General features: G+C 34.9%; 1 protein-coding gene across 1 annotated transcript in view; it reads right to left on the bottom strand.

Annotated features, from left to right (window-relative positions):
• Positions 1 to 11,834, bottom strand: part of LOC126742453 (uncharacterized) — a 1,408,556-nt gene that overhangs the window by 349,052 nt on the left and 1,047,670 nt on the right. The window lies entirely within an intron of this gene.

Below are 11,834 nucleotides of genomic sequence, written 5' to 3'. Positions count from 1 at the left end.
TAATAAAATATGAAGCATTTTTTTAATAAAATATAAGATACTGAAAGGTAAACGAATGCAAATAACGTTTATTAAAGAAAAGGAGAATAACATTGCAACATTGCGCTCGTTCGCATTGTTGATTCCACCGATATAAGAAATGTATGGTACATTATGTTTACATGATAAATATTGATTAATAATAGATTATGGTTTAAATTATAAATAATATTACTGTTTGTAAACTTTTTATGCATTTTACCACGTACTTCATTAAAGTAAATATACCTATCTGAGAAAAACCATTTTTATAAAAAATAAATATTTAATAATTATCATAGATTTCTTAATCAGTTTTTATTTAGGTTTGTATCTATAATCGCCTATTCTACGTTTATGATGACGGTTCTCTCTTGATATGATGTTATGACAGTATCGGTATTTACTTGTAAAAAAATCGGCTTAAATCGCCTTTTTCCCATGGTGCGACACAAACAGCACAAGTTTTTATTGTCATAACATTTCTAAAAAACACTCACATAATAACTTCTACCTTTTTCAATAAAAAACTAAAGAAAATACACAGAACTTCAAGTCCCTGTCTCAAAATATCCTTTATATATTTTCCGAAGATTACATGTTTCGCTAATAAAGCATCATCAGACCTTATAAACTTAGTGAACAACTGTCATCAGATGACTTGCTTAGTATTGAAAAATATTATTGTCGAACATTGCTCACACTGTCGGCTCCAGTGTTCGACATCTTCATGACTGTAGCCAGTAAAATTGTTCGTTCACTTTTGCCAAGGTCTCACTAATTCCAAAATGTCCTCCACCAACATCGCCATGGACAGCTTCAAGAATTTCTGGATACCGTTTTCGAGGAAGGATGACGAAAAGAAAAGACATATCTGACTTTTCTTTTCATCTACCCTCTCAGACTCTTTTTAACAATCCGTCTTTTATAATCAACGAATTACATTGACACCAAAAAGCTTTTAGCTCTGGAGATTTGTCAGAAATATTTTTCCATACTGATTTTGAAATTTCTCAAAATTTCAGTTCGTAAATAAGACCAAATACTGAGTCATCATACTGGTCCTGGATTAAAGTAGCTACATCCTACCCTTCAGAACTGTAAAGGCCAATACGATTACAAGTAAATACCTCTGGATGCTATTTTGATTCTGTTTTAAAACAATGTTGACATGTTTCAATGCAGGGTCTTCTCGATGAAGCATCGGCGTTTTGGTGATATTCGCCTTTCCTATGTTTTATTATAAACTGATACTCTTGTAATTGTTGAAGCCACCTTGCTATTTGTCCTTCGGGGTTTTTGAACTGAAACAGCCATTTCAGAGAAGCATTGTCAGTTCTAAGGATAATTCGTTGACCATACAAATATTTATGAAAATGTTCAATAGCTTTTACTGCTGCCAATAGCTCTCGTCTGGTGACACAATAGTTTCTTTTTGGTTTTGATAGCGTTTTACTGAAATAAGCTATCACTTGCTCGCCATCCTCATATTTTTATGATAGAACGGTTCCAAATCCAACATTGCTTGCATCGGTAACCAAAACAAAAGTTTGTCCAGCAATCAGATATGTTAGAATTGGAAATGTGCACAGTGCTCTTTTTAGCCGTTGAAATGCTTTTTCACACTCTCTTAACCAACTAAATACCATTTTGCCCTCCATGAGCTTAGGTAGAGGCTTTGCAAGATTAGCGAAATTTCTTACAAATCTTCTGTAATAGCTACAAAGGCCCAGAAAGTTTTTTAACTGATGTTTATCAGTAAGTCGTGGCCAATATTCGATTGCTTCTACTTTATCTAGATCAGTCTTTACACCTTTGTCTGATATAACATGGCCAAAGTATCGAGCTTTTTTATGAAATAAGCAAAATTCTTTAGGATAAAGCTTCAGGTTGGCCTTATCGGAGCTTAACAAATACCTTTTGAATATTCTTTAAATGATCTTTAAATGGTTTTCCCAGTATAATGACGTCATTCAGATAAGCCAAACATGATTCCCAAGTCATTCCACGTAACACTGTTTCCATAAGTCTCTAAAAGGTAGCTGGACCATTGCAGAGTCCAAAGGGCATGACTGTAAACTGCCAAATCCCTGTTCAAATAAAAAATGCGGTCTTTTCCTTACCTTCTGGGTTCATCTTTACCTGCAAGTATCCACTCTTTAGATCGAGTGTTAAGAACCATTGTAAACCTAATAGCGTGTCCAGGGTGGCGTCAGTTCTTGGAAGCGGATAACTGTCTTTCATGGTAATGTCATTCAGTCGCCGACAGTCTACGCAAAATCTGGTAGATCCGTCCTTGTTCTTTACTAGGAGAAGTGGAGATGTCCAAGGACTCTGTGAGGGTTCTATCACGCCTTGTTTCCTCATTTCTTGAAGCATTAAGGAAAATTAACCTTGTTTAGCTATCGGAATCCTTCGAGGTACTTGTTTTATTGGACCATTATCTCCAGTGTTAATTCGATGCTGCACTAAATCAGTACTTCCGAGGTCATTGTCGTGCAAGGAAAACATATCTTGATTGTTTTCAAGAAGACGTCACAATTTACTACACTGGTCCATGGTTAAATTGGCAAAAGATTCTTCAAATAGGTTTTCTAAAACATAGGAAAAGGTCTGTTTGAATAACGACTTCTATCAGCATTTTTTATGACTGCCACTACTTCAGAGCATACGCCAATGTTCTCTCCTTGTTTTAGATGTTGATCATATCCTTTTAAATTTACCATTCGAACCAAAACATTAAATTTCTTCTGCGTAGATAACGCCTTTACTGGAAAAAATTCCTTGACCATATACTTTGCAGTTTTCTATAAGCTCAATCAAAACAGTTTCTCCCTCTTTTCTTCAAGTTCTAGCATTAGCCAAGTCCTCTGAATTTGCCGGTATGGTAATATCCTTGGATAACTTAACGACTTTAATTACTTTATCTTCATACATATACATATTTCTCATCGTCAATATCGGGTTACATACATTCATTTTAAACTGCTGAGCATTCATAACGTCTAATCCTTATATGACATCATCCATGATTTCTGTTACTACTACTGGCTGTTGGAATGTTGTTAAGCCAATGCTGACTGTAGCTTCATGCAATTCAAGAATCGGATTCTTTTTCTATCCGCAGACTCCAGAATTAAATTTGGTGGTGGTGAAATCCTGCAGTGAGCTACGATATTCGGCTTCACGATAGTATGACTTGATCCTGTATCCACCACTATCTCACATTCACGGCCTCATATTTTTCCCGGTACTATCAAGCTCTCTCTAGGACGTGGCAGCCGGTTTAGTATTATACGTGGGGCCTGGTAGCTCCCAGCCAGCTTGCTCCCCATAAAGCTGACTAATTGAAGTTTTCCTGGTTGCTTGGGTCTCTTAAAGGCGTGGGGCATTCACGTTTGAGGTACCCCTCCTCATTGCAATTCCAGCATTGGAATGGTCTTTTAAGTTTCCTTGCTAATAATGACTCAATCTTCTTTAGGCGGTCTTCGGGATCACGTTCCGAAGTTCTGGTTTGTCTTATTCGTGTCTACCTTCTAGTTGCTCGAAAACCTGCCTCATATTCTAGTTTATAGCTTCCGAAATACTTTTATGATAAGCCATCCTTAGAGCGTGGTTAGTATCTAAATCTCGAACTCCGTCAATGAAACGATTTATAGAAATTTGTTCTCGAAACTCTGCTGGGGCTGAAGGGTAAGCCAGATTAATTAATCGAGTAACATCGGCCTCAAACTGTTAGAGTCCTTCGTCGGGTTGTTGTCTCCTGTTGTAGATGGGCTTGACCGTATCTCAATTCTAAGATATGCACCAGTACATAGAAATTCAGCTCATCCTCAGTTTACACCATTCTTAATATTTTTGTAGCTTCTCCTCTAAAGTATAGCTTAAGATTAATTACCTTTTCTTCGTTATCCTAGCGATTCACCCTAGCAGTAGCCTTAAACTCAAGTAGGTACCCCATGCTTCTTTGCCGTTAAATTTTGGTGGCTTCACTTTCATCCCTGTTTGCATTCCATCGGGATATAGAGAGGCCCGCTTTACTTTCATTTATGGTTGTTGAACTTTTTTTTGTATTTGCCCCAATTTTTCTGTCACTGTAGCTTCAAAGTTAGTCATGAATTGTTACTAAGTTTCTGCAGATCTGCTCTATACTGTAATTCTTGTTCTTTTGTTTTCTGTTTCGTTCGTTCTACTCCTTTTTAAGGTTATCTTTTAAATTTAGTAAGTCTTCTTTCATGGTCCTAATAAGGTCTTCATTTTCTTTCTTCAGGTAAGATTTAATTGTCTTTAATAAACCTTCTTGAACTATGTCTCATTCTTCTTGTTTACGGTCTCATTCCTCTTGCTCTTTTCTCTTTTTAAGATCTCTTTCTTCTTGTTCTACTTTCTGTTCGTCAAACTTCCTTAATAGCAACTCCATCAATTTCTCGGTTTGCACCTTGGCCTGACTTCTTGTTAAAGGCATCCACTAAAATAGACTGCCATAAATATTTTAAATTCTCTTTATTGTTTTGGCCGAAAGAGACCAATAATTTTAGGAGAATACTGACAGTCGTAGCAAGAAAGTATACAAATTCTAGAAACTTTAAAATACAGGGACTTACCATAATATAACCTAAATAACCTAAATTGGGGCCAAAATGGGGCCCTCAAACAACATGAACTACATAAAAACTAGACACTATAGATAAAATTATTTATCCAAACGTAAATAAAACCCTAAATAAACCCTACGAATCACCTTACAGATTAATAAAATAGTTCAAAAACTAGGAGAATAATTAACGTATTTACATTTTCATAATAGTATGTATGCCCCAGATATATAAACTAAGCTATAAGATATATAACCACAGCAGAAACTGAAAAGGAACTGCAAAACGTCATAGCCAACATAAATACTAAACATAAAATTATCGTACTTAAAATATATAGTGGAGTAAATGTATAGCGAAGCCACAGTTGATGAAGCGGCGAAATACTAATAGACGTAGCGCTAGATTTGAATTGAGGATCAGCAAGACCTACTTCCCACATAAATACTTCTGTCTATACACAAATCTAGTGATCACCCTCACAAGTAGTCGATGTCAGAGCCTTAACATCTGCTAATCTAAATACTAATTACAATCTTATTTTATGCAAGATATTAATAATAATAATAATAATAATAATAATAATAATAATAATATTTTAGAATAAATATTCAATAACATAAGTTGCAATTATTACCATCTAAAAGTAAAATTATAAAAACATTTAATCTGCAACCAGTGGTAAACAGCTTTTTTAAATTGGACAGTAGATTCAATACTTCTAATATTAGCGGGTAACATTCTATAAGCCCTGATGGCCATATAATGAGAACCTCTTTCATAGTAAGCTGAATTATGCAACGGAATGCGGAGATCGCATCTATGTCGTATAATTATAGTCACATCCTCAGCGTACATTGCCCTCAACATATTCTCAACAAACAAATGATTGTATTTTTTCACGAATAACACCAAGGAAGAAAAGTATAAGGAGGGAAGGGTAAGTATTTTTAGTTTGCTGAAGTAAGGTCTACAGGAAGTTCTGTAGGGCCGGCCCAGTAAACAACGAATGATACGCTTTTGCATTCTAAATATATCTAGAAGAGGAGCTCTACATATAGCTAATCCCGGAAACACATACCATATTGTAAGATCGACTGTACCTGTCCGAAATAAAATAGGCGAAGAGATACCTCAGACACTACATCCCTTAATCATCTAATCAATCCGCACAAGCTAGCTAATCTGGAATAAAAGTTTTTAATATGTTTCTCCCAATTTAAATTGGGGTCAATGTGTATTCCTAAGAATTTAATACTATTAGCTACTAAAAAATAAAAAAACTTCGAATTTCATTGAAAAGTACAATATGAAGTCAACAACGAAAAGTATATTACTCGTCTATGAGAACAGGATTATTAACAATTTAAAAAAGGGTAGATTCAAAACCACAATGAGGAGTAGAAGAGAATTGGTAAAAAAATTAGAAATTTATCAATAAATCAGCGAAAGAAGCGATTGAAAAGCATTAAATTAATATGAACGCGACAAACCACACCAAACCATGGTTTGATCAAGACGTAAAAGAACTCTCTGAATTAAAACAAAAATGCTATCTAACATACAAAAGCGCACGAGCACTAACTTTACTAGCAACATGGATCATGACCTGTATGCGCTTAAAGGAACGTATGGAAAATGCTTCGGAATAGAAAAAAGCAAGCTAAAGAGTTCATGCAACTCAAAGGAGTGTTAATAGAGACCTGGCAAAAAGTAGCTTAATAATGCTGAAGAAAGGCTAAATATGAACCAATACGAAACTGATATTAGTAGTACCATCACAAACAAAGGGATAGAATTAAAATAAAAAAACAGAAAATTACCCGGGCCAGACGGTATCCCCAACTTGTAAAATGCGAAAGAACTTGCAAAGAAGATATCGCAACTAATAGGAAACGAAAACATTAGATGAGTTTATTATAGCATCATATGATCATGTCTAACAAAGAGCTAAAGCCCTGCCAACAAAAATATACAGGAATAACCCTCCTAAATACAGTAATGACATTACTTGCGAGTATTCCAAAAGAAAAACGGGAAACTCATATTGAGAATGCTGAAGAACAACAGGGCTTCACAAATGAATTGTCGATAATATCCAGTATTCATAATAAAGCAAATAAAAAAAGGCAATAGTGTATGGAATGCCAGCGTATATTTGCTTCATTGACCTAACAATGGCGTTCGGCAGCGTTCGATTAGGAGATATTTTACATATTTTAATAGAAAATAAGGTACCGGTAAACAAAACAAAAGTAATCCATAATCAAAATAAGAATAATGTAATAAAGGTGAAAGTAGGATATCAATTCAATAGAAATATCCCAACACTGATAGGACTTAGACATAGACATGGCAATAGCCTAAGTCTCTCTTCGTTTATTCTTATCAATTGCAAAGATGCAGCAACTATTCCCAAGTTAAAAAATTATCTACAGAGACAACTATTTCAGTTCTCCTAAGTTAGCTGCTAACTCAATATAAACATATGTATGAACAAAACCAACTGTATAGCAATCGCAAAGATTCGCTTATATCTAATTTAATGTTGAAAGATAATCCCATAGCAATTATATAACATATGCAAATCAGATATCTGGGTATAAATATAATAAGCAGCCACCACCTAGTTAAACCCCCTGTACTGGTTAGCAAATTAGGATACGCATTAGAATCGACAGGACTTATACCAGATTACAAAAATTATATAATTACAAAATGACGAAACACATGTTAAAAGTGATCGAACTCATATTAAAAAAGATTCATGTTATTAGTTTACTACATTTAATTTAAATTGTCTTTTTAAATCGGATTATTATCTTTCTTTAAGACAAGTCTCATTATTTAAATTAGCAAACTGTCAACTCATGTACATTTGGCGCAAAAACAACGGACGATTTTACAAAACTTTACTACCTCCCGTTTTCGAGGGTTCAAACTGGCAAATTTGATTTGAATAAATATATAAATCTATCAAGGCGAATTAAAAGTTCCCTGTTTTGTGAAAACTGGAAGAGGGTCCATATTAAACGCTTTTTTAGTTGACAGTCTGCTTGCTTAATTTGACAAATCGCCCAAAATTTTAAGTAGGGCAAAATTAAACACAATATTAGTCGAAACATACGTTTTTGTTAAAATCTAAATTATGTTTGCAAAAGTTCTAGTGCTTGTTTAAGCAAGTTCTCATAGAAATATATGAGTATGAAGATTTTAATTATTGGTTAAAAGGAATTGCTATTCCAATTCAGTTTGTATTTTGAGATTATCTTTCAGTCTCTTGGTCAAATTTAAAATTATAAATAGGTTTGTTAAATTAATTGTTAAAAAAATGTGTCCTTTTGTGAATTTCGTCAAAGCATTTAATAACAGCAATCATACCAAACTGCTAAAGGTATTGAGGAGGAACGGAGTTAAAGATGTTGTTTTTTATATTTTTCACTTACTTGTTTTATTGAGTAATACGACTCACAAGCAACGGATTGAAATTAAGAATAATATTAAAGCAGAAATCTGTGACATCCATCAAAGCACAGTTTTAGATCTCTATCTACATTAATCTGTTAATCAGTCATTTAACGCAAAATGTCGGAGAAAAATATTATGTTATGCTAATAACTTTACTATATTCTATTAGGATAATAATAAAGTTTTATCTAGCAGTTACTGTTAGATTGATTAACCACTACTTTTTGTCTAAATATTTAAAAAAAATCTATGCTCGTATCATATAGATATTATGCCGCCCAAAGTTCAATAAATTTAATATTCAAATAAACAAGGTTTTTAAAATAAAATACATAATCTAAATTTATTAGAGTCATATTATTAGCGATATATACAGAATAGCTCATCAAAAACAGTCCTGTAAGGGTTAGGGCATTTAATGTAATATTTAATCGCGCTTTGTTTTCAGTAGATCCTGCATTATTTTACTTGCACAATTTATTATTAAACTGCATTATTCATTTCTCAATTGGTTCGTAATGAGATCGTTTCTTTTTTATGTTTTAAAGGCATGAAAATCACAAATTAACTTTAAGCCTTGGGGAGTAGAATAAATAGCTTTATGGTCACTACAATTAAACCATTTAATTGTGGTACGTCTTTTTTCATACGTTAATAATTCCTAAGATACAGCCGGCAGAAGTTCTTAGTTGGACAGCCACTGTCTAGCTTGTTAAAGTGAGGTTCTTAAAACGATTATGGCAAGAGGCATTCTTACAAAGAAGAGAACTTAAGGTCTAATCAGACTTCTAAACAGGGCAGGTCTGTACATGCAGACTTACGCTAATGACTTGGTAGTCCCATGCCAGAGAAAACGTGCTGCTTTAATGCATGGCTCCATAATGCCTTGTGTATAGTGGACTAGAAAACTGGATTAACCCATAAAAAGTAGAGCTCCTACTTTTAGGGGATTTAGAGTTATCTAATTAAAGTTTAAAATTACTTTTTCTCAGACGGGCAGGAATTGATTTTAGTCTCGAAATGTGTTTTATATAAATAAACAAAGCATGTTTCATGCAATATCTCGGAGTATGTTATCCATTACGTCCCAAAAAATTGCCGGTGCGTTTTTAAAACCAAATGGCATGCGTTTAAATTCATAACGTCCACTTTCAGTACTAACACAATATCTGAATTATCTTAATGTGTCTTAAAGGAACGACCCAAATGGGACTGTACCAGTGTGAATTAATATCTTAGATGAGGGAGGCGTAGCTTTGGCATCCCACACATTGGATGGCGAGTAGCTGAAATACTCCAGGATAGTACGATTTCAAACTTTTCTGCTATGGTCACGTAGATATAAGGAATAACGAGGCATGCTTTGGGCCTACAGAAGGGCTTTTGGTAGCACCTCTAAGGTAGTCTTAGGATTCTTTACTGCATCTGCTCAGATGTCGCATAATCTCTTCTAACTTACAGGCTATCATTTGGTGGTCCGGTACGGAAAAAGCAACAATTCCAGAATTTTGTATTATACAATTCGACGCCTCTTATAGATAGCGACTGGTTTATGTAGACTGCGTAGAATCTATATGAACTTGGCGACTTATCAACCGGTCATATGCTAAGATCTATTTGCAGGACATACAGGAATGTCTCCTCCTTCTTACGTGGAGTAACTTCGTGGCACCTGCAACAGTAGACTATATGGTAGACAAAGAATAGTGGCAGGAATTTGACAAACCTATGTTAGTATATTTATAGAAGAACTACCTGATACATCTGGTAGACGACTCCAGAATCGATGATAGAATTGGTGCTGACTTATATGATAAGGCTCTATATACCAGCAGAATTTTATCATATTTCTAAGAGAATAATGCCACTCTTTTATAAGTTGTAAATTTTAAATTATGAATACCATAATACAATCGTTTCAGTCTGCTCAAACAGCGGAGTAGCCATTAAATATATTACGATTGAAAAATATATTACGATTGTACTGCACTGTTTAAAAGACCTAGAGAAACTTCTGAAGGAGGGCTGCAGAGCCAGCTTGCCGAGTAATGCTGGTAATAAGGAAGCAGACTTCCCTGTTAGACTAAGGGTCGCAAAATTACTGTTAGGTTTCGAATCCATAATCAACTTGAGCGAAATGCGTACTCATGAAATAGTCTACTTGACAAAAAGACCTGACATACAGGGTGTCCCAGCGAAAACGAAACAGAGGTATTTTTGGTATGAAAAAAAAATTTTTTTTACAAAAATCTCGAACACGTCGATTTTATTTTCAAGGGGGACAACTTTTCCTTACCAAGGCACCCTCATACCAGTGACCCTCTTCGAGGGGGTGGGATCACCCCTAAAATCTTAAATAGAAAGAGATGTCGTGTGATACCTTATTTTAAAGGCCTTTTAATTCTGAATATAACTACCAAATTTGAAGTGGCTAAAATTTTTTATCCGGATATGACAGCTTGTCAAAATTGTAGAAACAGCGAAAATGAAAAAGGTATTTTGAACTCTGTTTTGAATAATATTTTTAAAAGAATAAGGAAGTCCTAATTTCAAAGGGGTCACTTATTAATTAAGAGGCCACCCTAATACCTGGAACCCTTTACGAGGGGTTGAAAGCACCCCTTAAATCTTCAATAGAAAAAGCGGTCGTGTCATTCCTTATTTTGAAGGCTTTTTTACTCTGAATTTAAATGGTGACTTCTGAGTGACTGATGGATTTCTTGTGAATATAAAAATAGCAAGAAATACAATCTTTACTGCCAGTAAAAGTGGAGAGATAAGAAATACCTACCCTTTTCCTTTTGTGTCTTTTAAATAAAACAAGTTTATTTAAATTACGTCAATTTATTAAATGTTCAAATTGTGCCCCGCCTACTTCCATGCAGGAATACAGGTTTTGCTTAGAACGGTGCCTGACGTTTTGTAGAACTTCAGGTGTTATAATCTGACACTCATTTATAATTCTCTGGCGTAAGTCTTCTAGGGTGTCTGGTTGGGTAGCGTAAACTTTTGTTTTTAAATGCCCCCATAAAAAAAATCTAATGGGGTTAAATTGGGTGACCTAGCTGGCCATTCCATAAAAGGTCCTCTCCTTCCAATCCAACGATCAGGAAATATCTCATCAAGATATTGCCTCACACCAGCAGCATAATGTTGGGGCGCTCCGTCTTGTTGGAAAACGACTTGATCATCATCAGAATGATTTCCGCCTTCCATTATTTCTACTATTCTTGGATATACGGCCCTTTCCAAGAGACCTCGGTACATTTCTCCATTCAAATTTCCGGGCAGAAAAAACAGACCAACAATGGAGCCGCCCAAGATTCCTGCCCAAACATTTAACTTCTCAGGGAACTGGGTATGAACTTTACGAAACTGGCCCGGATTTGCATTTGACCAGTAGCGGCAGTTATGACGATTTACGTTGCCATTAAGAAAAAAAGTACATTCATCTGAAAAGCAAATGTTGTAAATAAGACGCGGATTAACAGTTATCATATCACTAAGCGATTCACAAAATTGCACTCGTCTGTCAAAATCGTCCTCATTCAGTTCTTGCACCAGATGAATTTTGTAAGCATGGAATTTATTATGTTTAAGTATCCTATGAACACTACTTTTGCTTACTCCTGTACTCGTCGCCAATTTTCTGACACTTATTCATGGCTCGGCATGAAGTTGACCTAGGACAGTTATTTGCATTGCTTCATTGACAACAACAGCATTTTGAACCTCACGGTTTTTATTTAAGAC

Source organism: Anthonomus grandis, chromosome 11 (genome assembly GCF_022605725.1).
Source record: "Anthonomus grandis grandis chromosome 11, icAntGran1.3, whole genome shotgun sequence".
Taxonomy (NCBI): domain Eukaryota; kingdom Metazoa; phylum Arthropoda; class Insecta; order Coleoptera; family Curculionidae; genus Anthonomus; species Anthonomus grandis.
This window is presented reverse-complemented; position numbering and strand designations above follow the sequence as displayed.